Source organism: Urocampus carinirostris, chromosome 1, assembly GCF_059441175.1.
Source record: "Urocampus carinirostris isolate Australia breed hairy pipefish chromosome 1, RoL_Ucar_1.0, whole genome shotgun sequence".
NCBI classification, from domain to species: Eukaryota; Metazoa; Chordata; class Actinopteri; order Syngnathiformes; family Syngnathidae; genus Urocampus; species Urocampus carinirostris.
The window spans coordinates 43,557,110-43,582,835 of NC_142349.1; the positions used below are offsets into that span (position 1 = coordinate 43,557,110).

General features: G+C 40.7%; 1 protein-coding gene across 7 annotated transcripts in view; it reads right to left on the reverse strand.

Annotated features, from left to right (window-relative positions):
* LOC148374750 (RNA binding protein fox-1 homolog 3-like) overlaps positions 1 to 25,726 on the reverse strand; it is a 600,089-nt gene that overhangs the window by 403,188 nt on the left and 171,175 nt on the right. For 6 of the 7 annotated variants that reach the window (XM_088340502.1, XM_088340513.1, XM_088340533.1 and 3 more), the window contains exon 1: positions 11,425 to 11,532. The exons of the other annotated variant lie outside the window; for it this stretch is intronic. The gene's annotated coding sequence lies outside the window, so the exon portion shown is untranslated. Of the gene's footprint in view, positions 1 to 11,424; positions 11,533 to 25,726 lie in introns of those variants that run through there. 7 annotated transcript variants of the gene reach the window in all.

Here is a 25,726-nt window from a genome sequence, read left to right on the forward strand (position 1 = left end):
GTAAGTAGTAGGTTAATAGTTTATCTCTTTGAATTACCTTTCATATGACTGGACTGGTTGACTCTTATTTTAAGGAATTGGATGACATTTTTTCATACTTTGTAGCATGCAGAAAGAATTGTTCCACGTGTAAGCTATATATGTTCCGTTTCCTAGCTATCGTTCATTAAAACTGCATTTTGCTCTGATGCACCTGTCTTCTTGGGAGCAGTGCGAAGGGGGCGATGACGCTTTACATGACTATCCAATACAAACTAATACCATCTGCTGTTAATCACAAGGAAAAAAATGCAATTTCAAAGCAAAGCCACCTAGAGCAGGCACACCTGCTTAATCTTTAAGCAGATTTGTTTTATCTCATTTCATTTAATGTGTGGTCTATTGGGTTGGACTGCCAAGAAACATGACAAGAGTTTCAAGCATTTGATTAAATGTGAGCACATTACAAACTTTGAAAACACATTTTTAAAACTCAAGCATTTTTAAGGATTTCAAGCACCTGTACAAACTTAGCTAGGTTAAATGAAAAAAATAATCAACCAATTATACCTACGCAAAAGGTTCTAGACTGGTGGTGGTTGGTTGGTTGGTGCTCCAACCAACCAAAAACAATCACAAATTAGCCTCTCTCCACCTAGAAGGGTAAGTATCGATTAAAAAAAAAAGTAAGAAAACAAGATAATCCACAATTCAGGAAACCTGATCGCTTTCAAAAGAGGACAAACTGGAGCAGCGCGAATGTTTTTTCTCATTAGTCCGTGCACAAGCATGCTGCTGATGCCAGAGCCTCTGCAGGTCGACCTTTGAACCCGGCTTTAACTGAAAGTCAGATGCTATGCGCCTCACTCCCGCAAAACAACACCACCTTATTGTGTGTGTGAGATGGCATGATGAGAAATTGCTTCCCTTTCAAATTTCCCGGCGGTCGCGGGCAGACGTAGCCAGCGTTACGCTTCGTAATGATCACTTGTTGTCGCGCTTTCATCGCGCCGCTTTGACGCCGATGCCTCCTCCTTTTCTCGTCTTTCCTCCCACGTTTCTCTTCTGCTCCTGCCTGTCTTTCTTTTTCCTCGACATTGACTAACCTTCTAAAAAAAATGCCTCACTTCCTGGTGTGCCAGGGTGAAATCAAATTTGTAGATTGTTTCAACCCTAACCTGAAACCTCACTTAGAAATTCCAGGGTCCGTACACCTTTTTCATGGCCAAATTCAAGCACTTTATAAGGACTTTCACAGCCAATTTTCCAAGTTCTCCACTACCAAAGAAAGAAGCAATCCGATGAATAATATATTTTGCAGGGCCACAACCCTCTGTGATATACATGTGTGACTTTTAATTGTCTGTATGCTTTTATCAAGAAATATTATTTTAAGAGATTGAGTAAATTGTGAATACATTTTGGGGCAGCAGTAGCTCAGGAGGTAGAGCGATCGTTTTAGGATTAAGGGATCCCAGTTCGAATTCCGGCTTGTCCGTGTTACATGCCGAAGTGTCCTTGGGTAAGACACTGAACCCCCAATGCCCCCAATAAGCATGTTAGCAGCCTTATATGGCTGCACAGATCATGGCCGCTATTGGGAAATGTGAAGCACAATGTAAAGCGCTTTGGGAGGTCATTGACTTGAAAAGCGCTATATAAATGCAGATTTCATTTCATTTTTTGGATCTGAACAATACGTGTGTAAAGATTTTTGAGACAAATCTCTCACCATAGAGGTGTTTGTTAAAAATCACATTCAGTTGCAGGAATCTTTCACCTTAATTTTTTGTATGGCCTTGAATAAATGTATATGATTGATTTCATAATATTTGGCCTAATACACATTTTATAGTTCCCTCTTTAGTCGTAGCATGCACCTGTTTTACAGTACGCAAACTGTAGAATCCGGCGATGCTTCATAGGACAATGCCATGCAAACTAATGCCTGCTGCCGTTAATCACGAGGGAATATGAAATGCAATGACATAGCAAAGAACCAAAGATTATTTTTTAAGCTGACTTGTTGCAAAACATGCAACAATTCCAAGCATTTACAATCACTTTACCCACAATTCAAGCACATCTTAAACCTTGAAAACACAACAATAAAATAAATGTATGTTCAAGGATTACAAGCACCCATAAAAACCCTGAAGCTCAAATCAACAACCCTATTTTGAATCCGTAATTTTAAAACCTTAAATCCAACACCAGACTTTAGACACAACTTCAACATATTATATTACATTTGTAACACAGAACAAACCCTGTCTTGAAACAACTACACTCTTGCAATTCGATCCCTCTCTCCGAAAAGAAAAATTATTATCACTCACAGTATCGCTGTTTACTTTTGTGGCTTATTTCCTTTAGATTTTCCACCGTCCATTGTGTGATTAGCTCAAGAGCTGCCCCGCCTCTTTTCTACCCGAGCATCAATAATAATAATAAGTTGCACACGTACATAACACAGCTTGATGAACCTACATTCCATACACGCAAATCTTTTATAATTTCCAGTTTCTTTAAATGCCATTTAATCAACAAAAGCATCAGAAGGCAAAGGAAGATACTTTCTATTACATTTGGACTATTCCACATGATAAAGGAAGGGAAAAGCATTTTCATGCCAAATTTTTGTTTTCCGCATTAATTAAGAGATAAGAGTTAGGAGATAAGAAGATAAAATAATCTTTTATTCGTCCCACAATGGGGACATTTATTTTGTTCCAGCAGTATGAATAATAATGAATAACAGCTTAGAATATCAACAGTCCACATGATGGCGAAATGTCCACCTAAGTAAAAAAAAGGGTCCTGATATCAATTCTGTTCTTTTTCTGAATCAGTAGTGCAATACGGAAGCGTTATTATTTAAACATTATAATTTGACTTTACACACAATATTTGTAAAAACATGTTTATAAAGTACAGTACTTGTATTTCTTGTGGGATGCGTCGTTTGAGGTGTCCTTAGGAAGTTGAAAGTGAAATAGTTTCTGCTTAAATTTATATTTATGCTTTATTTTGCATTGTGCTTATTTGTTCTAATCTTACTTTTACCAGAGCTGTTCGGGCAGACCACATTAGCTTAGAAGAAAAGGAGCTGGGGGAGTGCTGGGGAGTGACGTCATTCTCATTTCTGCAGTTTTAATTTCTATAAATTAGTGGAGCAGTGGTGAAAGTAAAAAAAGCCCAAACCCCAAGAAGAGGAAAAAATAAGTGTATCCAAGTGTGTCTAAGAAATGCATGTACTTGCACGTTCATCATGAACAGGCAGACAAAAGCTGCAATTATGACTTTAAGTCAAGAGAAAGTGTAACAACCTTTTCAAATCATGCACCCTTTATTCATTAGAAAATATATACTTTCTACTCCTTAAGGACACCTCCAACAACAGATTCCACCTTTAGACAATTGCTTGAGCCTATAAATAGGGTTTGTTCTCTGTTTTTTATTTAAAATAGAATATTTATTAAACAAGTAAAGGTCTCTATTCCAAAAATGTGCACTGTTATGGATCATTTTTGACATTATACCTAATTAATTCAATGGCTTAACTTTGATTGCTGTGTGCTGAAGATGCGTAATCAGTCCGGGCAACGTGGAAATGTGTTCTAAAAATAGCTGAACGCCTTATTTTTCTCTCTCTGTGCTCGCCCCAGAAAGATGCTTTTACTTTTTCTTCTTTCCTTCTTTGTCTTGAAGTGCGTTAAAGGCACCAAACACACACCTTTTATAATAGCGCAGCTAATTAGCGCACAGCCTTTCTTGCACCAAACACTTTATTTTTTTCCCCCAGCCAAGACGCGCTCACATTGGCGGCTAATCGCTAATTGTCAGCTAATTGGCCACAGCCCGACACTGACGCTAGGACACATCAGAGGGAAAGTGAGTTACAGGAAATTACAGCAGGATAGCCTTTTTTTTTGTGTCAAAGGGAAAAGTTTACTTACCGTATTTACCAGACTACAAAGTGCACCCAAAACCCCAAATTGGCCAGATATTTGAACATATCATGATGTGTGGCTTGTTTACAGAAAAATGAAACTACATACTGGAAAATTATCAAATTCGTGCAATTATTGATCAGCTTGTAAATGCAAACGCTGACCACGATTGCATAACAAATGGTGGCAACAGGGAACACACCCGGATAGCAACCTTAAGAGCACCAAATTCTAACCACAGAGCCACAAGGGACATACTGTATATGACATAGGTAAAGACATTAAGTCTTATTGCATGATCACACTGATTTTAGTCGCACTAGTTTCAGTTACAAACATGATGTTCTTCAAAGTTGCCGTTATTCTAAAATTAAAAAAAATATATTTTAAATTACTTTTTAGTGTGAATATTTGTATTTTTTTTTAGAGTCAATTCTATATACACTGTGTATATATATATATATATATATATATATATATATAAATATATATATATATATATATATATATATATATATATAATCGTGTGCCTTATAATTTGGTGAGCCTTATAGTTTGGAAAATTAAATAAATACAGCTAGCATGTACGGTACTTTTTGATAATGCAGAAACTAGCTAGTTGCTAAACGCACACAAAACCGTTTGCCCATTGCCAATAGCGCACAAACGGGTGGATGTGTGTGAGTGCACGAGGGTGCGCCAATGTTTTGTCACACTTCCTGACGAGCGAGGATTCGTGTTTTGGCAAGTGAAAGCAAGAGAGCAAAAGAGGTTGCAGTCGCATGGTTGGGGTGACATATCAGCATCTTGCTGTGCCCACACACACACACACACACACACACACACACACACACACACACACACACACAAAGACCCACGCGAGCATGTTGTGGACAGGATCATCGAGGCTCTTTGATGGGGTCGCTGTGTGGGTCTGCTATGACTGCTGTGTGGCCACAGGCATGGCAAACACACACAAGTTACTGCCATTTACAGGAACATTGTGTATTGTGCCTACCTGTGGTAAAAAACACCTTCATTCATTAAAAGAGAAATTTGAATAAAAAGTAAAATTACATGAACTATCATATAATCGTGCATTTAAAAAGATGCTCTTAGGTGAATACATTTGTAGATATACAAAACATTGAATTTAATTGTCTTTATAGTCATTTATATATATATATATATATATATATATACGAGATAAGACATGGAACTCCACAATAATCTAATAAAGACTGTAAAGTAGAAAAATGTAAAAGATTGCACATATAGACTATCATAAGTTATAGACTAGCCTAAGATATAATAACTGTTCAATAATTGTGCCATACAAGAATAGTGCATCATAACAGCAGTGCAATCTAAGTGGTACAAAACATTAACAGCAACAAAAAAATTCCAAATCACTCGTAAGTTTTGCAAGCTTGTTTAGGGTGAGTAGAGATATTCTCTGAATGGCTATAGAACAAAGGTCCCCCGAGGTGAGATCTTCAGATCAGCTGTGGGCACCCAAATGTGTTCTGTTGCTGGGCAAGACGTGACCTACAAACTTGTTCATCAAGGTAACTTGTGCACGAAAGGAAAAATATTGTCTGTTTTTTTTTTTTTTTTTTTTTTTGATAGCCGTGAAGCTTTGAACATATTTGTTAGGCATATTTCTCAAAACAGGCACATCCATCTAGAGCAGGGGTGGCCAACCCGCGGCTCTCGAGCCGCATGCGGCTCTTGAACTAGTTTCATGCGGCTTATTAGGAGCTGTTATAAACTGGTTTAATGCTGCTCTTTCGAAGCTGTAACATGACATGCATCAAGAATGTTTAGCCGGCACTGTAATTTGCCTTCCCTACAGCTAGATGGCACTCCGACAATGAATGTCTGTTTTAGGGACGTAAAACGAGCGACGAGAAAATATTTGTTTGACAAAATGTATTGTAGTCAATTTATGTGAAATTACCTCTTGAAATGGCAGGTAAAAAGGCACAGCCAAACTAAAATATGTAGAAGAACACAGGACGTTTTTGTCAGAATGGGAGAGTTTATATTATTTTATTGAACGTAATGGCAAGCCTATCTGCCTTATACGTAACGCGGCATTTCAAAGCTTCAAATCTTCAGCTTCAAATCTTCAGCGTCAATTCAGCGCACTCCACCCTAACATCGAACAGGAATTTCCAAAAGGGACTGAACTTAGTAAGAAAAAGTTGTTGACTACGAAAAGCAAAGCAGAAAAACAGTTGCATTTCTTTCAAAAAAAAGTTATGAAACACTCTGAGACCGTAATGCTTGCTTGGTATCAGTTAGCTTGGAACATAGCACGGGCTAAAAAGCTATACAACGAAAGAGAATTCATTAAAAATGCGTCATTGACGCCTTTGGAATCTTGGCTCCTGTAGACAACAAACTAAAACAGAGCAAATCAGATGTTCAACTGTCTCGCCACAGTATGGAACGAAGAATATCCGATATTAATGCAGCTGTTGAATAACAGTTGCACACTGACCTGCAAACAAACTAACTGCAAGAGCTACGGATGGAGCGCCAGCCATCATCGGATCAATGAACGGGCTTGTGGGACTGTACAAAGCTGATCAAACATTTCCAGACTTTTGGGATTTCCACTGCATCATCCACAGGGAGCAACTCGTGTCTAAATCACTCAAATTTGACCACGTCATGAAACCTGTGATGGAAATCGTCAACTTCATCTGCACCCATGCGCTTAACCGAAGGATTTTCAGGAATATCATCGCTGAACTGGACCAAGGACTTCGAGGTGACCTGCCGCTGCACTGCACTGTGAGGTGGCTGTCAAAAAGCCAGGTACTATCTCGCTTCTTTGAGCTTTTGGATCCAGTGAAACTGTTCATGGAAGAGAAGGACAAGGACCTTCCCAAGCTCTCAGACCTCAAGTCGATAATGGATCTGGAACAGTGCTCACAATGTTAACTGTTGAAAATTATTGATATTATCATGTTGGTGTGGTTATTTTCATCAGATCTAGTCGAGTAGAGATTTGTGTATGCGTGCGTACATGATTAAAAGATGTTTATGTGTATAATGTGGCTTTTTAGTAACAAAGAAAAAAAATAATCAACTCGCCCCCGTTAACAACTATGATGTGGCTCTTTGTAGTAACACAGACGAAAGATTGGCTCTTAGTCGCTGAATGGTTGGCCACCCCTGATCTAGAGTCATGTATTTCTCTAAGTAATTACAATGTTGCCACTTCCAACTCCCTGTCCTTTCCCGGTTCTTTTCTCTTTTGTTAATTAGAAATGTGAGTTTCTCTTTAGACAATGTCCTATGTCCTTTAATTTCATATGATTTTCGATGCTATATAAATAAATAATAGTTTGTTAGAATTAAACAACGTTGCATTCTTTTATTTGCATGTCTATAGGTTCTCTCTTTTGACTGAAAAGTTTCTTTTGAGGGGCAGCACGGCAGCGCAGTGGTTAGCGCTTGTGCGGCACAGTTCATGTCATGGGAACCTGTCGTGGGTTCAAATCCAGCTCCAGACTTCCTGTGCGGAGTTTGTATGTTCTCCCCGTTCTTGCGTGGGTTTCCTCCGGGCACTCCGGTTTCCTCCCACATTCCAAAAACATGCATTTCAGGTGAATTGGCCGGTCCAAATTGTCCCTAGGTGTGAATGAGCGAAAGAGTTGTCTGTCCCTGTGTGCCTTGCGATTGGCTGGTAACCAGTTCAGGGTGTCCCCTGCCCACTGCCTGGAGATGGCTGGGATGGGCTGCAGCCCCCCGCGACCCTAATGAGGATAAGCGGTACGGCTAATGAGATGAGATGAAAAGTTTCTTTTGTAGCAAAAAGGGATGGTCAATCAATTATTTTAAACAAAACGTTATTGACCAATTAAATTAAAGAGCCAAGTTGATCAATTTTTAAACGTGTCTTGCCTTTTTGGAGCGCCATATTTTTGGGGGGATAATTATAAAAGAATGGAAAAACATTGACAGTCCCAAAATTTGAAAGATAGGTTACGTAGCAATTTTAAGTGAATTATTTTTTACTGTTTTTGATAGTCGGCGGCTGAATAGTTAGCGGGTCCGCGGAACAGTTCATGAGATCGAAACTTCCAGTGTGGAGTTTGCATTTTCTACCTGTGCTTGTGTGGGTTTCCTCCGGGCACTCCGGGTTTTCTCTCACATTCTAAAAACATGCATGTCATGTTAATTGGCTAGTCCAAATTTTCCCTAGGTGTGAATGAGCGAGTGAGTTGTCAGTCTCGCTGTGCTATGCGACTGAATGACAACCAGTTCAGGGTGTCCCCTGCCAACTGCCCGATTATTGCTAGGGATGGGCTCCAGTACCCCCCACGACTCTTAAGCAGTTCCGATATTGGATGGATGGATGGATGGAGGTTTTTGATAGTTCAATGTACTTTAATCAAGGCACACAAACTTTCAGATATATGGAGGTTTTCTTTAGCTAACGCTCTACTGAAGAAACTTGAAAAACGTGAAACAGATTAATTTCATTTCAGATTTTGGCTGGTCCCATTATTATGTAAGGCAACTACTCCAAAACATGTCACATTTTTGATTTTGCAGTGCATGAAAATTATTGATTCATCAGTTCACAGGAAAAATAAGTATAAGTACACAAAGGAATAAGGAACTCGCTGCGGAAAACAATCAACGTTTTTTGAGGACTGGGAATTATTTCATGGCATGTCAGAAATTGTTGTGAAATATTCCCTTGTTTTAACTCAAGGGAACAAAATCTGTCTTGTTGGAAGAGTTTGTTGTGAAGGTTGGCGGAACAAAAGACGCCAACCTTTTGCTTCAGTTCTTGGCGTATGGTGTCGGCCTTCTGAAGAAACAAAGATCGGCCTGTGACCCCCCCTATCCCCCTTTTTTCCAGGAGTGGTTGTTTTAGTGGGTTTGCTTCAATGTAAGTATACACTGTAATTTGTACCTAGATAATTACTTTTAGAGTAAAGACTTTTGGTTTTCAGTTTTCTGCGGGGTAAAATATTTTTTTGAATGAAGTAACTAGGAACTGTAACTAATTACTTTTTTGAGCAACGGGCCAGACACTGATTGTCATTTATGTCCTGTAGACAAAATGTACCCCCAAAAATATTTGATAAGGCCCAAAGTAAATTTTTCCAAATATGATTCATATTTCACACATTCCTGACCCTATATATTTTGTGATGCAATCTTTGAAAATTAATTAAATTTCATTACGTTTTGCCTATTGTTGTTTTAAAGCGACTGCTACGGAGCTTTCAGGTGGTAGTAACGCAGTTACCTGCTGGGCGGGGCAACTGTCATCTTAGAAACAAGATTTCCCACCTGCCAAAGATAGACTGAACCAAAGTTTCATGCTTATAACCAATCCTCATGAAGAATGGTCAACTATGTCGTGCTAGAACAATTCTAAACACACATGCCGCCAGGGAAAAACATTCGAGAACAAAGTTGACGGATGCATGATCCCTAAACAGGACACTGAAACCACTTAAAACCAGCAAACTTTTTTATTTTGCAGGGTTGGTTAATTTAGTAAGTGTGTAGACTTAAGTACATGCCACGCGGATAGCCGTGACGTTTTGCGTTAAATGTTATGGTAGCAACCAGAGTGTGTTGCCATTAGCACGTCCGCCTCATATGTTCAGATGTCCAGCTATCGGCCTCCTTGTGTGGAAATTCATATTCAGATTAACTTTATTGTCATTCGTGTACACGTGTATACGGAACGAAATGTCGATACATCCGATCCGCGCAGTTTCTTTGAACGTCAGCCAGGATAGATAAGATTAACCATGTCTTCGTCAGAATTTTAGCGCAGCAGTTTGTCATCTCGCGGTTCGATGCCACTTCCAGTTGTTAAATGGTCCAGTTCACCTGTGCACTCGGTCTCTCTGGTTTCCTCCCACATTCCAAAAACATGGGTGAGATGGGCCCAGCACTCCCTTAACCTACGCTGGGATAAGCGGTTCTGAAAATGAATGAATGCAATTATGGGGTAATGTTACAAAGACATCTAAATGTTCCAAATAGCTACACAGTGAATTTGCACTCATTATCATCATTGAAGGTGTCATTTTTAATAATTGTGAAATTGTTGTTATAATCGTCATCATTATTATTTTGTATTATTGTTTTGGAAAAATGTACAAACATCTTTATTTGGCTGGGCCAATAAAATATTGTCAGACAAATAACTGGTCTGTGGTACAGGAATGGTTGCCCACCACCAGTGTTGGGAATAATGTGTTCCTGGAATGCGATTACTTTTCTCAGTAACGGACACTGCAAAGCGTTAATACAAATAAAATAAAAATAATTGTAACTCAAAGGTCGTTACAATATGGTGCGTTACTCAACTACTTATGAAAAACACTTAATAAATGTCAACCATATTTAATAGATATGTGTTCCCCCAACTCAGGACAGAACAAGGAACCCTTAGTCGGCCAGCACCCCACCGCTGATTACATCATTGAGGTGGAGTTAGCATGTGTTATATGACCCTACAAAGTACACCTCCCTTACAGACACAATACCACTGTCTAAATTACAGAGTGCAAGGATTTCTCCAGACTGATATCCTCCCTACAATGTATACTCACATCCAAGCTGTATTTACCTCAATAAAATAAAATACTGAAATCAGGGATCATCTTAAATCTTTGGTAGTGTGTCACCAGTAGCTAATGGTATACAGCGTGTGGGAAAAGGGGTGCGGCATATACAGTAAGAGCAGACAAACAGGAAATCAATGGTGCAAACGTGAGCACAGAATTCTGAATTTTGGTATTTTTATTAGTAAAATGATTTTTGCAATACACTATGCCTCAAAAAATGAAACATATTGAACAGTACTCAGTAATGGAGAATGACACGTTTGAGTGAATTGAAGACAAAATGGATAAGGAGCGTCTCGGCTAGATGCTCCTTTGCAAGAACACACAAGAAACACCAAAGCTTCACCGCTTCCATTTATTTTGTTATGTGCTGAGGTACTATTTAAGTGCATAGAGTAATTTAACCAGCTACTTAAAAGAATAACTCTTCAAATAAAGTAGCTAGTAACGGTCACTAATTGCTTCTTTTTTTTTTCAGTAACGCGCCCAACTTTGTGGACCACTGCCCAAAACATCCCTTCGAGCGCTAACACCCGCGCGGGATTCCTCTGCCATGTGGCCAGGAAGTGATGTCACCACGGAGAAAAAGCCAAGCGAGTGAGGAAAGTGGAGGATGAATGAACAAGAAGTTGGTGCACACGCGCAGCCCTTGTCAACCATGCACCGGCAGTCAAATCCGCGCGTCTACTGGTGCAACGACACAAACCCTGCCCCTTGCCCCACCTCACCTTGATGTCCGTGCAACATACCAAACAACAACAACAATAACAACAACAACTGACGGGCATTATCCGGTCGTTATCCTTCCCTTTGTGCCGCTCGCTATGCCGGGATGCCAGGAACGGTTGAAACGCAATTTGCATGAGAATACTCACAGTTGGATGGTCGCGGAGCCGACGAAGTGACGAGTTGCTGCACACTCAATGGCAAGACGTGCAGGCAAAAAATGAAACTCGACTGAGGGAGAGAAAGAGAGAGAGTGCGCAAAAAGAGGATAGGAGGAGACAATGAGGAGAAAGAGGAGGCGGGAGCATCCAAAGCAGCTCAAATAAAGAAACGGAGGAATCCTCCAGGAATGAGTGTGCGCGTGTGTAGGAATGTGTGAGCGTGTAGGAAAGGGGGGTTGCAGGGAAAAGCCGCACAAACACGCACATGCATGCAGGGTTGCACATAATATCACTGCTGACAGCTAAGATGCGCAGTCCACCTGCCTCATCATCAGCAACACACGGTAATGTTCACTGATACAAAACACATATGTAAAAATACAAACACAAACACATGCATACCTGTCAACCTCAGCCAAATGTTCCCCGTACGCTATGACAAACCTCACAAACACAATACCTATTCACTCAAAGCAAGACCAAAAATGTAAATCAGGAGTCTGGAAAGTATGGCTCACAAGCGTAATATGGCTCTTTTCATTAGTACATCTGGCTCGCACATATAAATATCACTGACAGGGTTTCAACAGTTTCTTGAACTGTTTGAAAATGCCTGAATTTTAATGTTGTGTTTTCAATGATCGAAAAGTGCTTCAATTTTGAGGAAATGCTTGTAAATGCTTCAAATCCGTGCCATGTTTTTTTAAAAAGTCTGGTTCAAAATTGCAACAACTATTGTGGTTTATAGTGGACCCAAACGCAGTTAAGCGGGAACCATGGCAAGGTTTTTAAACACAAAATAATTGGCAAACAGTAACAAACAAATGGTCAGAAAAAAAAAATCGAACCAGAAAAATAAAAACAAACCAGGAGGTACTGAACAATTGGATTGTGGTATAGATGGTAAAAAACGATGACCGGAAATAACTCTCATATTCAAAAATAAGTTCCTGACACCTGATGTAGGATTTAAATTAAAAAGATAATTTGTGGAAACACGTTTATTTTAGTTAACAAATAAACAACACAAACATTTTTTTCAGCATCTATCTTGGTTATTTAACCATTCACAGATACAGTATGTGATTTGCGTATTGTACAAACCAGAGAAGGATTTCACAGACTTCATCTTCATCAGCAATCTATGCTTAAGTTAATGACTGCGAGTAGTCACAGAGACAATCGGGATTAGAGTCCAAATGGGAAATTGTTACACGGCAAACACAATTGATCAAAAGAAACGCATAAACTACAGGGAAAACAAAGAGAAAAGGTATGCAAATGCATTAATGTCTTGATTCTGGTCGTATCTCACATAAAGGCACAGAATTCCAATCACAATTATCAGAACCATACAACAGTACTTTGCTTTCAACATACACACTGTCACACAAATCCAATTAATGCTGATTGATTGCCCCAATAAACTCACAACATATGTTTTCAGTGTATGTTATATTACACTGATAGTTATCAGTAGATCACGACACAGGAATACACTCGCAATGGAGTGTGTATTTGTGTGTTAGATTCACACTGCTGACAGATTCCGACGCTGCAGGGTAGCAATCGCCCTGCGAATAACACGGAGGAGGGTGTGTTCGCACGTCCGTGTGTGAATGTGTTTGTGGTGTGTTCACTGACTGATATCCCATCCACCCACGTCACGCACCCTCTATCGGATCCACCTATCCCCCGCCCCTTCCCCAGTTGCACTCCGGTGTAGCAAAGAGATCTGAACTGAATAAAATAATAAATCCCACAAGCATTCAAGCAATTACAAATCTCCAACTCTTCTATTTATTTCAGTCAGCGGCTGCCGTAACAACCCCCAGGCCCCGTTGAAGTCTTATCCCAAACCCCTTAACATATGCCGCAAAATAAGCAATGGCCGTTACTCCCATACCTACCAATGTCTTTTTAGGATTCCAGACCTGATATGGTCACAGTTGCTCCAGGGGTGTGATCTAGAAATGATCACAATGGCAATCGAGACATAACACCCCGGCTCCCCTCATTCACTGTATACAACCTGGGTAAGGTTCTTATTAAAATAAATGAGAAGACAAAAAGAAGGCTAAAGGGGGCCAACCCATGCAAAAAAATGTAAAAAGGTTGACTCTTTACACTCTGGTTCTAAGAACTAAAGGAATTGATGTGTCACAATCACTGGAACAGATGTAAATAGAAACATTAAAAATAAATGAATAAAATCAATCTGAATCCAAATGTTTGCCGTTTCTCTCTATGTCTGACTGCTAAGACATTTTAAAAGACTCCTAGCTATACAATCCCAACATCGCACAATCAATTGTTAACAGAAAGAAATATGCATAAGAAGGTCAGCTAACAAGCAATGATGTATCAAATAAAAAACTATAGCAACTAATGCATCAGAGTAACATCAACTGAGTATGCATGCAACAAAGGCTATGAATTAAAGGATTAGTGACAGGTAATACTCAGGCTGTAATGTTACATTGTATGGACACAGAATTTTCAAGTGAAGCCCTTACAACCCATGTGGTTAAAGAATCCTTGAACCGTGAACCATGAATGTCAGTGTGACACAATACTGGCTAATCCTGGGTACCAGTAAACCAGTATATTTCTTCCTTGTTTTGATGATTAGGAACAGTTTGAAACAGGCCCAATTACAACTTGATGACTTGCGTTGAAAGGCAATACACTTAGCATTCAAATCTCAAGTTTTTGACAGATTTTGTTGCTGAATAACTTATGAGAGAATTAAAAAAAATGATCTTGTGTGTGAAGCTAGGACAACGTTGAGCTCGAATTTTCAATGCCAGACATTTAAAGTGACTTTCAAACTTGAAGATTAACATTTGTGTGTGCGTGTGGGCTTTGTATTCGTCTCCTCATCTGAGGTGCTTGACAGAACTTTTGAGCTGGACGGTAGATATATCGGCTGTTATGATGGCGAGATGGAAGCCAAACACCGGCTCTAATCAGGTAGGCTGCCTTCTACCCCAACTCCAGCCACCGGCGGCCTTTATCTCCCCTCAATTAACATCTACCTCGGCACCCTCTATTATCTTAACGCCGCAGAGCACGGGGTCCTTCAAGGGGCGGTGGAGCTGCATACACCTCCTTCAATCCACCCCCCTAATTAAAGCCCACAACCGACGTGACAGACGTTCCGGGGAGGTAAGACGTCCGCCAACATTGGAGAGGATTGTCTTTGTGCGGGATTATCTGGTAGAAAACAGCCGCCCCGCTGTCAACCTGGAAGTCTCCTAAACCTTTTGCGATAACGGCATCCTCACAGATGACAGGTGGGGACACGAGCGCGACGTGGCGATAAAGTATCAGCGCTCCGATGCTTATTTATATATTATTTCTGCGTTTATTGTGTCCAGTGCCAAGTTTCATCTGTTTGCTTGCCCCAGCCGGTTTAGCACTCGCCATGAGAAGCCATCAGCACGGCCATTAAGTCGTCCGCACGCCCTCTTTGTCCTTGCTTTATATTTGAGGACAGCATCCTAGCATACTGCTACATAGCCACTAAACACATACACATAGGCAATCATTTGCCTTTCACAAAGAAACATAAAATGCAAAAAGAAAATAATGTTCATGCTCGGAATTATTTCGAGCCCCCTTTGGGGTACTATAAAACTCTGGCAAAAAGGTCCAGGGTGAGATGTCTTTTTTGTAAAACTTTGGAAAGTAGATTTAGGCTAAAAAGTAGAAATTGCAAAAATTGAGAAAGATAAAGAAAGAAAACAGAAGTACCGCTAAAATCATAGGCTTTCATAGGTTTTCTCTTTCGTTTATATATATTTTTTTAATTATTCACTTATCCTAGTTCTTTGCCTTTTTTCTTTCTGGGCTATCTGCGTGATGGATTCAGGCCCTCTCATGCAGTGCTCTTGGTTGCCATCATAGGCATACCCTGAGTCCTTACAAATGAAAAAGTGGCTTATTCTTTGGCTCCAGTCACTCAAATTAAGGTAATTGCTCGGTTTAGGCTTCGATACCCACGGGCCTCGGTCGGGCTGAATTTTAAAGGCCCAATCATACCTGTATGCAAAAGTCTTAAAGTCTTGCTTTGAGTCTCTGTGGGATGTGCTGGTGCCCTTGACAAGTAGATGAGGTCACAAACCCACCACGATTGCATTTGCCCCTTTCATTTTTCATGCCAGCAGAGTGGGATGACCAGACATTTGTCATTTTGTGACATTTAAGTAAGAATTAAGAATTGAATCACTTTGGCCTGTTGTCTGCTCCCTCTTCCCCACCTGGGGAAAGGAGTTAGGCAATATCATTGGATTGGACATTGCTGTATGGATTCTTGGATTATGTCTTTAGCGATTTTCCGCGGTGGAGGTGTTTTCTGGGTTGTAGGATGAATCACTTCTTCAATTGTGTCTCTTGCATTTCCTCACATAATCATTTGGACTCTTGTACTATTCTAGTTAACACTAGTGATTTTCTTTTTGGGTCGATCTCTAAAGCCTGTGCCGAGTGTTGATAAAGTAAAATAAAAAGCACAGTACAGTTAATGGTTAGAAGTTACAAAGACCTCAGGGCATGGGCATAACCAAGCCGTTTATTGGGGGTGCTACCCACAAATTCAACCCATTCACCCCAATAATGTATAACTTTTTTCAAATTTCTTTTCGTTAATCAAGGACATGATAGGCTTAAATATGATGAAAAACACTACATAATAAAAAAAAAGAAGCAAAATTGTGAACAACACAGCGTCAGAAATACTCTACCGCCTTGAAAAGGTTGAGTCCATTTGATTCCTAGTACCGCTTTCGCCCCCCTGCCAGCTCGGCTAGTGTCACCTGCTGCATAGTGTCGGGTCTGTGGAAGCTCTGGTGTATTACGGTGAGAGTATGTTTTACAGTGGCTATGTTGAACAAATATTTTACCACCCTATACAATGTCTTTGTTATCATCAACAGATATTATACCTCATTTGTATCTGCATTCAATTGAATGCAACATCGTTATTAGTTGCGTATGTGTAAGCTATGTGTGTGGTATTCACCCAGTACTTGGCATGGAAATTCGCAGTTTTTTTCTGTAAAAAACAAACAGAAAAAACTATGTCCAGGTGAGAATCTAATACCCACAGAAACTATTGGAAAATACACAAAACCTTCTTATGTATTTGTATATGGTTGTCAGCACTGCCGAGTGGATCCATTTGAAGTGTAATGTGACGTTCAAAAATGGTAAGTGACACACCTAAACAGTGTGGAATGATCCTAAATCACTTTAGGTGAAATTGAAACAATAATAATCATAAATAAATAATAATACCAGCCAGACACGCTGGTTGCTCAGCTCCCCCAAATATCTGAACCCAAGATGCCTCCTGCCGCAAGGTCTGATATAATGAAAGCAATTCAGATACCGTGAATTCCAGACTATAGAGTGCACCTGATTATAAGCTGCACCCACCACATTTTAAGAGGAAAACCGATTTTGTACTTACACAAGCTACACCTGTATGTAAGCCGCATGCGCCCACATTTAAACATGTTACACGAACACAAAATTAACCCAAACCCGACTTCAAGTCCCGCGATTGAAACTAAATGTCCTTCATTAAAGTCCACAGTCCAAAAATTACAGCCGGCAATATGAACGGAAAATGATACCGGTACTTTAGGTTTGATGCAGACCTGCAGAGTCCAGGTCCCGTTGAAAGTAATCCAAGGAAAAAAGTGTATATTTCCAAAGGTAAGGGTGGGAAAAATATATCAGATGAACACATTTACCCACACGACTCCTTTTTCTTTAACCAACCTTTTTACCCCCTCTTCTTTCCTTGTCTGTCCCTCACCGTTAGCGGTTCCCACTTAAACTTGGCACGCCGCGTTTGTTCCGCCCCTCATTTTTAGTTCACCCATCCAAAACATATCAGAATAAGTGTCTAAAATAAATACAAATAAATACGTTACAAAAATATGCAGTTGCAAATACATATTACCGGTATACATGGGTTATACATATTTACAAAGAAAGACGGTACACCGAGAGAGTTTTCAAAGCTTTGATGATAATAATATAGCTTTGACAGGGCAGTTAATGGTAGCGACACTCGAGCGCTGCCAGCAGCCGTTAGAAAAATTACATAAATGGACCGCATCACTGAATAAGCCGCAAGGTTAAAAGCTAGGGAAAAAAGTAGCGGCTTATAGTCCGGAATTTACGGTAGTTAAGATGGCCCAACACTATTAATGCATTTAAAACTGACTAAAATCACCTTATAATTGAAAATAGGAAATGTCAGGAACAGAACGGAGACAAGACCCACTTGCGTTACATTTCTCTGATTTATTGGAAGAGATGAAAGGATTGCACTCACAATCCGGTGGGCGCGGGAAGCAAGGCGCTATGAACGCAGAAGTGTGACGTCCGTGGCGAGCGATGGCGGTGTCGGGAACTTAAAAAACGGGTCAGTAGCCGAGACAGGAGAGCAACAAATGTGGTCGGAAACGGAAACAAGTCAAAAGCCAGGAAAGGAGAGTAGATGTGGTCAACAGAAAAAAATATGGGTGGAAACAGACGGGAGCAAAAACAGGTGGGAGTCAGGGTCAGAAAGCTTGCCTAGAGTACAATGACTGACAACAGGTGACAGAAAGGAGTGGGTTTAAACAGGGACAGATACCCAATCAGAGACCAAGGCAGTTGGCGCCAAAGGAGCGGGCAAAGGTGCGTCACATCAGTAATCATGACATGAAAAGGTTAGCATTCTAAGCTGAAACCGGTTAACATTTGTATTGATTCTTTGTTCTTTATTAATTGGAATGTAAAGGCAGGAACTTGGAATGGCGATGCAGCCATGTTCTATCAGCACCCGCTCTTCTTCCTCCCTGGCTGCAAAAAGGAGATCTGTCAGGGGAGGAGCACAATTAAGTTCCTAATTTGATTAGGAGATAACGTGAGTGGCACTTAATGGGAAGGACAAGGACTTCACAGCGCGGGCAGATTAGTGTGCTGGACGCCTGATTATTAATTAAGACATTTGCTGCCGTGTTCGCAGGGAGTCACGCGCGTTAAGCTGGTGAAATGATGTTTGTGTGGATTGGAGGTTAAGGCAATATGTCCTGAAAAAAATTGTAAATTCAAAAGGAGTTGTGTAGTGTAAGTCCATGTTAGAGTTTATAAAAATATAAACTCACGGCTGACCAAAGAATTCAGGCAGAGGCAAGAATTGAAGTTTAAAAAAGTTACTGCAGTAGGTAGAGCATTCCGTTCTCTAGCTTGACCGAATCCCTCTCAACTACTTACGGTTTCAGTAGCTGCATTTATTGAAAAATCATGCATGCACAGTACATACAATGGAGTCACGCATGCACATTACATTACATACAATGGAAAAAGACTGAAAATTGAATGTGACTATGTGTGTGTGTGTGAATGATTACTTGTGTAATAAAATTAGAAAAACAGGTTAAAAAAGTTAATTTGTAACATAGGATTCTGAGAAACACACATGAACTAAAAGTAGCTTACTTCACAGTCCACCAGCATGGTTGCAATATGGCATGTTTATCAGTATACCCACTCAAAACGTTTGTTGACTGTGAATGTCGCTAAGTTTGACCTCCAATAGAAAACCGACTGAAGCTTCTATTTTGTTCAATGCAACAACATTATGTTTTATAGGTGTCATCTGATCATAGGGGCATTTTAGATTAATTGAATTCTAGCATCCCTGAAATTCTTTACACTTTTCTGAGAAATTTGTCTAATTTAGCAGCACATTTTGTCACAAACAATAAATGCACAAATAGAAGCCATGATGATAAGAGTATGGCGAGAATCAAGTCCCCCATGTTAGGCTGAAGTGGCCATATTGATGATTTGTGGTATTTTAATTTGCTTCATGCCATTTCACACAGGGAGTCCACCATCTGGTTTACCTCCAATTTTCACTCAACAGGCATACAAATGTGAGGGACCATTCGTCCCATCAAGCATCTTTCATTTTAATTTGTTTATGTTCATTAGCCAAAGCAGAACCAATCAAAATATGCTTGCCTTCTTTGAATTTTGGCTGCCAATGTCATCCCACTGCGAACCCCCCATCCCTCCCCTAAACTCAGAGTGCGAAGGATATATAATCTCCCAGCGGCATTCCGGGTGGCGCATCCACAGCTCTCATGTGCGCATACCAATGGCAACCTCACCTCTAGTGAAAGAGTTGTGATCTCTAAAAGGAAAGGGAAAAAAAGCAGCCGGTGGCTAATCCGCCAAGAGGCTGGCAGGGAAAAGCCCCTCTGAAGAGAAATGGGACGTCACATGACAACATCCACAGTGCATGCTTGCCAAATTTTGCAGCGAGGTGGCGCAGGGATGGCAGCGTCTTAATCGCATGCTCGTGCTTGGACTCAATTCACCATCAGGCGCTCGCCTGAAAGCCGCCTTGGTGTCACTTTGCCACTGTGACATTGCTCTCAGATGCTACTTGCACCTTTGAAACCCACACCAGATGATGCGGATTAGATGCGCCCTGGCCGGGAGAGATTAGGTGGACTGCATTCTTTAAGAAGAGCCTGCACACCGTCAACACTCAACACGTAAGAATAAGTTGGAGTCTTGAGGACGATTGCAGCGTTAGAAGCATTAGCAGGCAGCCAACGCAATGATAGTCAACCACAGATATTTAAAATATGTCACTCATTCAAGAGACAGACTTGGTCATTATCATTCCTCACTGGTGCTATCATGAATCGATATTTTTTTTTTTTTGCATTAGCATGCAATCATTCAAGGAAAAGTAGGTAAACAAAGTGTCAATCAGAACTATAAATGTAAAAAGATTCAATGGATGTCTGTAAAAGTGTTTGATTATATACAGTGACATATGAGCTGGAATTAATTTAGTCAGTAAAAACAACATTACATATACATCAGGGACAGTACCTCTGGACTGGCATACTGGGGTGGTGGTTGTCTAATTCAAGAAAGGAGACCAGAGAGTGTGTTTCAACAACAGGAGAATCACACTTCTCAGCCTCCCTTGTAGAGTTTATTCGGGGGTATTGGAGAGGAGGGTCCGTCAGGAAGCCGGAACTTGGATCCAAAAGGAGCAGTGTAGTTTTTATCCGGGCCACGGAACAGTGGACCAGCTCTACACACTCTGCAGGGTCTTGGAGGTTGTATGGGAGTTTTACCTATCCTATCCCTTGCCTACACGTTTTTTGTGGACTTGGAAAGGCTTCTGACCGTGGTCCTCAGGGAGCCTTGTGAGGGTTGCTCTGGAAGTATGGGTCACCGCACAATCTCATCAGGGCGGTGTGGTCCCTGTATGCCTGGTGCCAGAGTTTGGTTTGCATCAGTAAGTCTAATTTGTTTCCAGTGGGAGCTGGACTCCTCCAAGGCTGCCCTTCGTCACCAATTCTCTTCATAACTTTAATGCACAGAATTTGTAGGTGCTGTCTTAAGAGGAAGGGCTTGGAAGCCTCAGCATTTCAAGTCTGCTTTTTGCACATGATGTTTTGCTGTTGCCATCCTCAAGCTGGGAACTTCAGCTCTCACTGGAGCGGTTTGCGGCAGGGATAAAGATCCGGATATCTAAGTCCGAGACCATGATTATGAGAAGGGCGTCATGTTCCTTCCGGGCTGGGGATGAAATCCTGCCCCATGTGGAAGAGTCCTAGGATCTTGGGATCTTCCAAGTGAAGGTAGGATGGATCGGGATATCGACAGATGGATAGGTGCAGCTTCTTCCGTCATGCGACCCATTATCGGTCTGGTGTGGTGAACAAAGAGATGAGCCGAAAAGCAAAGCTATTGATTTACCAGGTGATCTATGATCCTAACCTCACCTATGATCATGACCGAAAAAAATAAGATCCTGGATAAAAGTAGCTGAAATTATTTTCCTCTGCAGGGTGGCTGGGATCTCCCTTGGAGATTAGGTGAGAATCTCGGATATCGGGGAGAAACTCAGTGTACAGCCGCTGCGCCTCCGCATTGAGAGGTTGGGGTGGCCCAGGCATCTCATAATGATGCGTCCTGGACGCCTCTCTCGGGAGGTGTTTCGGGCATGTCCCACCGGCAGGCTGACTCAGAAGACGCTTGAGGAACTATATCTGTAGGCTGGCCTGGGAATGCTGGGGATGGAGAGGTCTGGGCTTTACTGCTGTGGCTGCTGCACCCTAGTCTACCGCAGTTAAGCGCAAGAAAATGGATGGGTAGATGGATTAACAGAGTATTGCTTGGACACTGGCGTAAAAAGTATGTGCATGATATTAACAGTGCAATGAAAAGTAGTGCAAATACATTAAACGGCAACAAATTTCCCAATAAGTCGATAAGTAAGAAATGAACAGGTGTTTTTAACAGTCTAGCATGCTTGTTTAGGGTCCTGATGGCCGTGGGCAAAACACTGTCCCTAAGTCAGATTTGATACTTGTTGTTAATAAAGGTGTTCAAGTGCTCCATAACCAAGATTATAAGTTATTAATAAAATAAATTTTTTCATTGTTAAGTGATATTATTTTGATCACAAATATTGCAGAATAAAGCAGGGGCTACCACGTCAATCTACAGTGATTGACGTGGTAGCCCCTTAAAGACAGCTGTGTAGCCCGCAGACCAGTTCTGAAAGAGCTCACCATTGCTTGGCCATTGTGATTTTCTAGTCAAATGTGTTTTTCTATAGTTGACTGAGTCTATTTAACCTTACTTCCAAAAATTAATGTCGTAATAACATAGTAACAAACTAGCAATAACATAAGAAATGGACATTTAAATGGCAGCTCTTTCCGCTAATCGTTACAATAATAGCTATCCGCTTCAGAAAGGGTGGACACCCAAAGTCTAAATAGATGCCAAAGAAGCGGATCTGATCTTGATCTAGATTAAAGGGGAAAAAAATGATCTATAGCCGGTCCTAAAGGAAATATCAGGAGTTTTCCATCCTTCCATGTATTAAAACCGAGAGGCTTTAGGCAATATGCAAATTCAGATGATAACAACTGGAACCTGATCTGTGAAGCTGACACGCAAACTACCCCTGCATCGTTACTAAGCCACAGAAAGACGAACACATTGAGAATGTAATGTACACCTTTAAATATATATATATATATATATATATATATATATATATTATATATATATATATATATATATATATATATATATATATATATATATATATATATACATATGATGGGCAGCACGGCGGCGCAGTGGTTAGCGCTTGTGCGGCACAGTTCATGTCATGGGAACCTCCTGCGTGGGTTCAAATCCAGCTCCAGACTTCCTGTGCGGAGTTTGGATGTTCTCCCCGCGCTTGTGTGGGTTTCCTCCGGGCACTCCTGTTTCCTCCCACATTCCGAAAAACATGCATTTCAGGTGAATTGGCCAGTCCAAATTGTCCCTAGGTGTGAATGAGCAAGCGAGTTGTCTGTCCCTGTGTGGCCTGCGATTGGCTGGCAACCAGCTCAGGGTGCCCCCTGCCCACTGCCCGGAGATGGCTGGGATGAGCTCCAGCCCCCCCCGCGACCCTAATGAGGATGAGCGGCACGGCTGATGAGATGAGATATATATAATGTAAGCTCTGTAATCATTACTGCTTTTTTAAACCTAAATGGAAGAACAACATCATTCTCTGAACAAGAAAGTTGACTCATTCAATAACAGAGGAATCGTATTGTGAAGAATGTCACTTTTCTGCCTAAAAGCATGTCGTTGGCATGTGGTATTGAACGGGAACTGATTTTCTGAGAGAGATCCCGTTCTATCAGCGGGACACCTCCCAGATCATTTAGCACCTCATGCAGATCAGCACAAGTAGCAACTGGGCCCGTGGGCCCAGCGAATTTAATGTAGCAAGCCGACCAGAGAGCACGTGATTTATGGGAATACCGGAGGCTGATGAGCACCGTGATGCTGACATCCCTTTAGAAGGCGAAGCGGACAGCGTTGACTCTTTTGGTGTCACTGCTTATTTATTTTGGCCGGCCTCCACTCGGGCCCGGCTATTAAACTGATCCCCGCCTCTGCGCTCGGCCTTGTCCAACAAGCGCAAAAACCCGTTAAGCGTGTGTGAAAGGCGGCTGATTGTGTTTGCCACCCGCCTGCCTCTATCTTTTCCGGACAGGCAGGATTAGAGTGGGGTAGAGTGGGCACAACGACCCTCCCGGGGCAATGGATAGACATAAAAAACAGAACTTTGCGACAAATGCCAGAACAGCACAACAAACACCGGCTAAGACTGATGCTTTCTTATCTATTTTGTAACACTGTTTTTTTCCAGGGAATTGATGCAAAATTGCTAAACATGAAGACATAGGAAGTTATATAACATGGATAGTAACATTAGAAGAATCGTGAAGTAATCTATTCCTTGGCGAAGACACATGAGATTTGCAGTTGCCAAAATTGATAACGGTAACAGATATAATGTTTTACCAGTATGGTATATTTTCTATGTAAATAAAAATAAACCATACTTCACGCACTATAGGGCACACTGAATAAAAAAGCCCACCCCTAATAAAAAATAGTTCTTTATGGTGTCTTTGTCATATACAAGGTGCACTAGACTAAAAGCGCATATAATTAAAACTACAGTAAGAGCTAGAGTTTTATAGAAATAAATAATTATGCTTAAATCAAAATGAATTCTTTCATAGATATATATTAACATTATCGGTTTTCACCACTAAAATGTATTTATGAATTAATTCATGAATGGTTACTGTGCCGTCCTCACTCAGAAGTATTCCCTTTTATGCCAGCTAGACAGCTAATGAATGACGTCCCAAATAACCAGAAATCTTTTCTCAAGTTGCTGTTTATTTGGAATAGAGGTAAGATTAGAACAAAAAAAAATCCCAGCACTACACGACCTAGGCTCGCAGCTATTAAATCCCAAACCAGCCAAATTTTAGATTGAAAATGTGAGGTTTCGGGAGGAGAGTTGATTTTGACCAACTGTGCTTCTCTGGGTCTGATGGTGCCACCGCCAGCACGCCGCCGATGTGCATGCTAAGGCTGATTACACTGCGCCAGAGGGGCACGGGATCCAGCAAACAGATTCTCAAAAAAATAAAAACAAACAACACTGACGAGTATATAATATATACAGTACCCTAAATTCCGGACTATAGAGTGCACCTGATTATAAGCCGCACCCACCACATTTTAAGAGATAAACCGAGTTTGTACATACACAAGCCGCCGCACCTGTATATAAGCCGCATGCGCCCACATTTAAACATGTAACACAAACACAAAATTAATCCAGACCCGACTGCAAGTCCAGCAGTTAATGGTAGCAACACTTGAGCGCCGCTGGCGGCCGTTAGAAAAATTACATAAATTGGCCGTATCACTGAATAAGCCGCAGGGTTGAAAGTTAGTAAAAAAAGTAGTGGCTTATAGTCCGTAATTTACGGTATATATAATTTCAACTGTCAAGAGGTATGCCCTTCCCAAACCTGAACGTAATGACATTGACATTCTAGGACCAGATTCACTCCAATTTCAGACGATGGCCTAAACAATTACCCTTATAAGATTGCCGCATAAAAAATGAAGTACAAATAAGTTATGTTAGCTTGCTAACTATACAAATACATTCTAAACTGAGCTAAAACATGCTAACAACAATTGAAACAATAGTCTGTAATTTTTCATTCTTAAATTTTGCAGATACTTTTTCAGAAGTTCAATTTTGTTTCTGTACAAAGTGTACCATTTAAAAAAGATAAATACACATGTTTTTTTACTCCAGCAAAAGTTAATAAAATTAAATACAAATATACTAAAGGGATGGTAGATAGTATGTTGTATTATATTCATTTGCGAAAAAGCTTTGCTAAACAATTTGAAAAAGAATGTTGCTTTTTAATGACTTTTACTTTAGTTTGTCTGTTTTTCAACAGGACGCGCCATTTGTTTTGGTTACGTCACAGCTCTAGGAGATATGAGAACTGTTAACTTTAAAAATGAATTACTCGAGATCCGTGACGCATGGACCATTTTAGAACATATCTGCATGATTGTAGGGAGGAACACTACACGTTTTGTGCCTAAATTTAAACAAACGGGTCCTTTAGATTCCCTTTAAGACTGTCATGTTTGGCGTCGTTGGTCCTTCACCAACAAATTGAAGCTCTGCTACAGTTTCTCGCACCCCTGACTTTCCTTTCCCAAGTGTTCTTGATCGAGCCAATCAGCCCCTTCCTCTATAAAGCCTCCCATACCTCTTTGATGAACCGTCTTTGATTCCAGAATTTATTTCCACGTCAAGATCTTCTTGTCTCGTTCCCACTAAACCTAA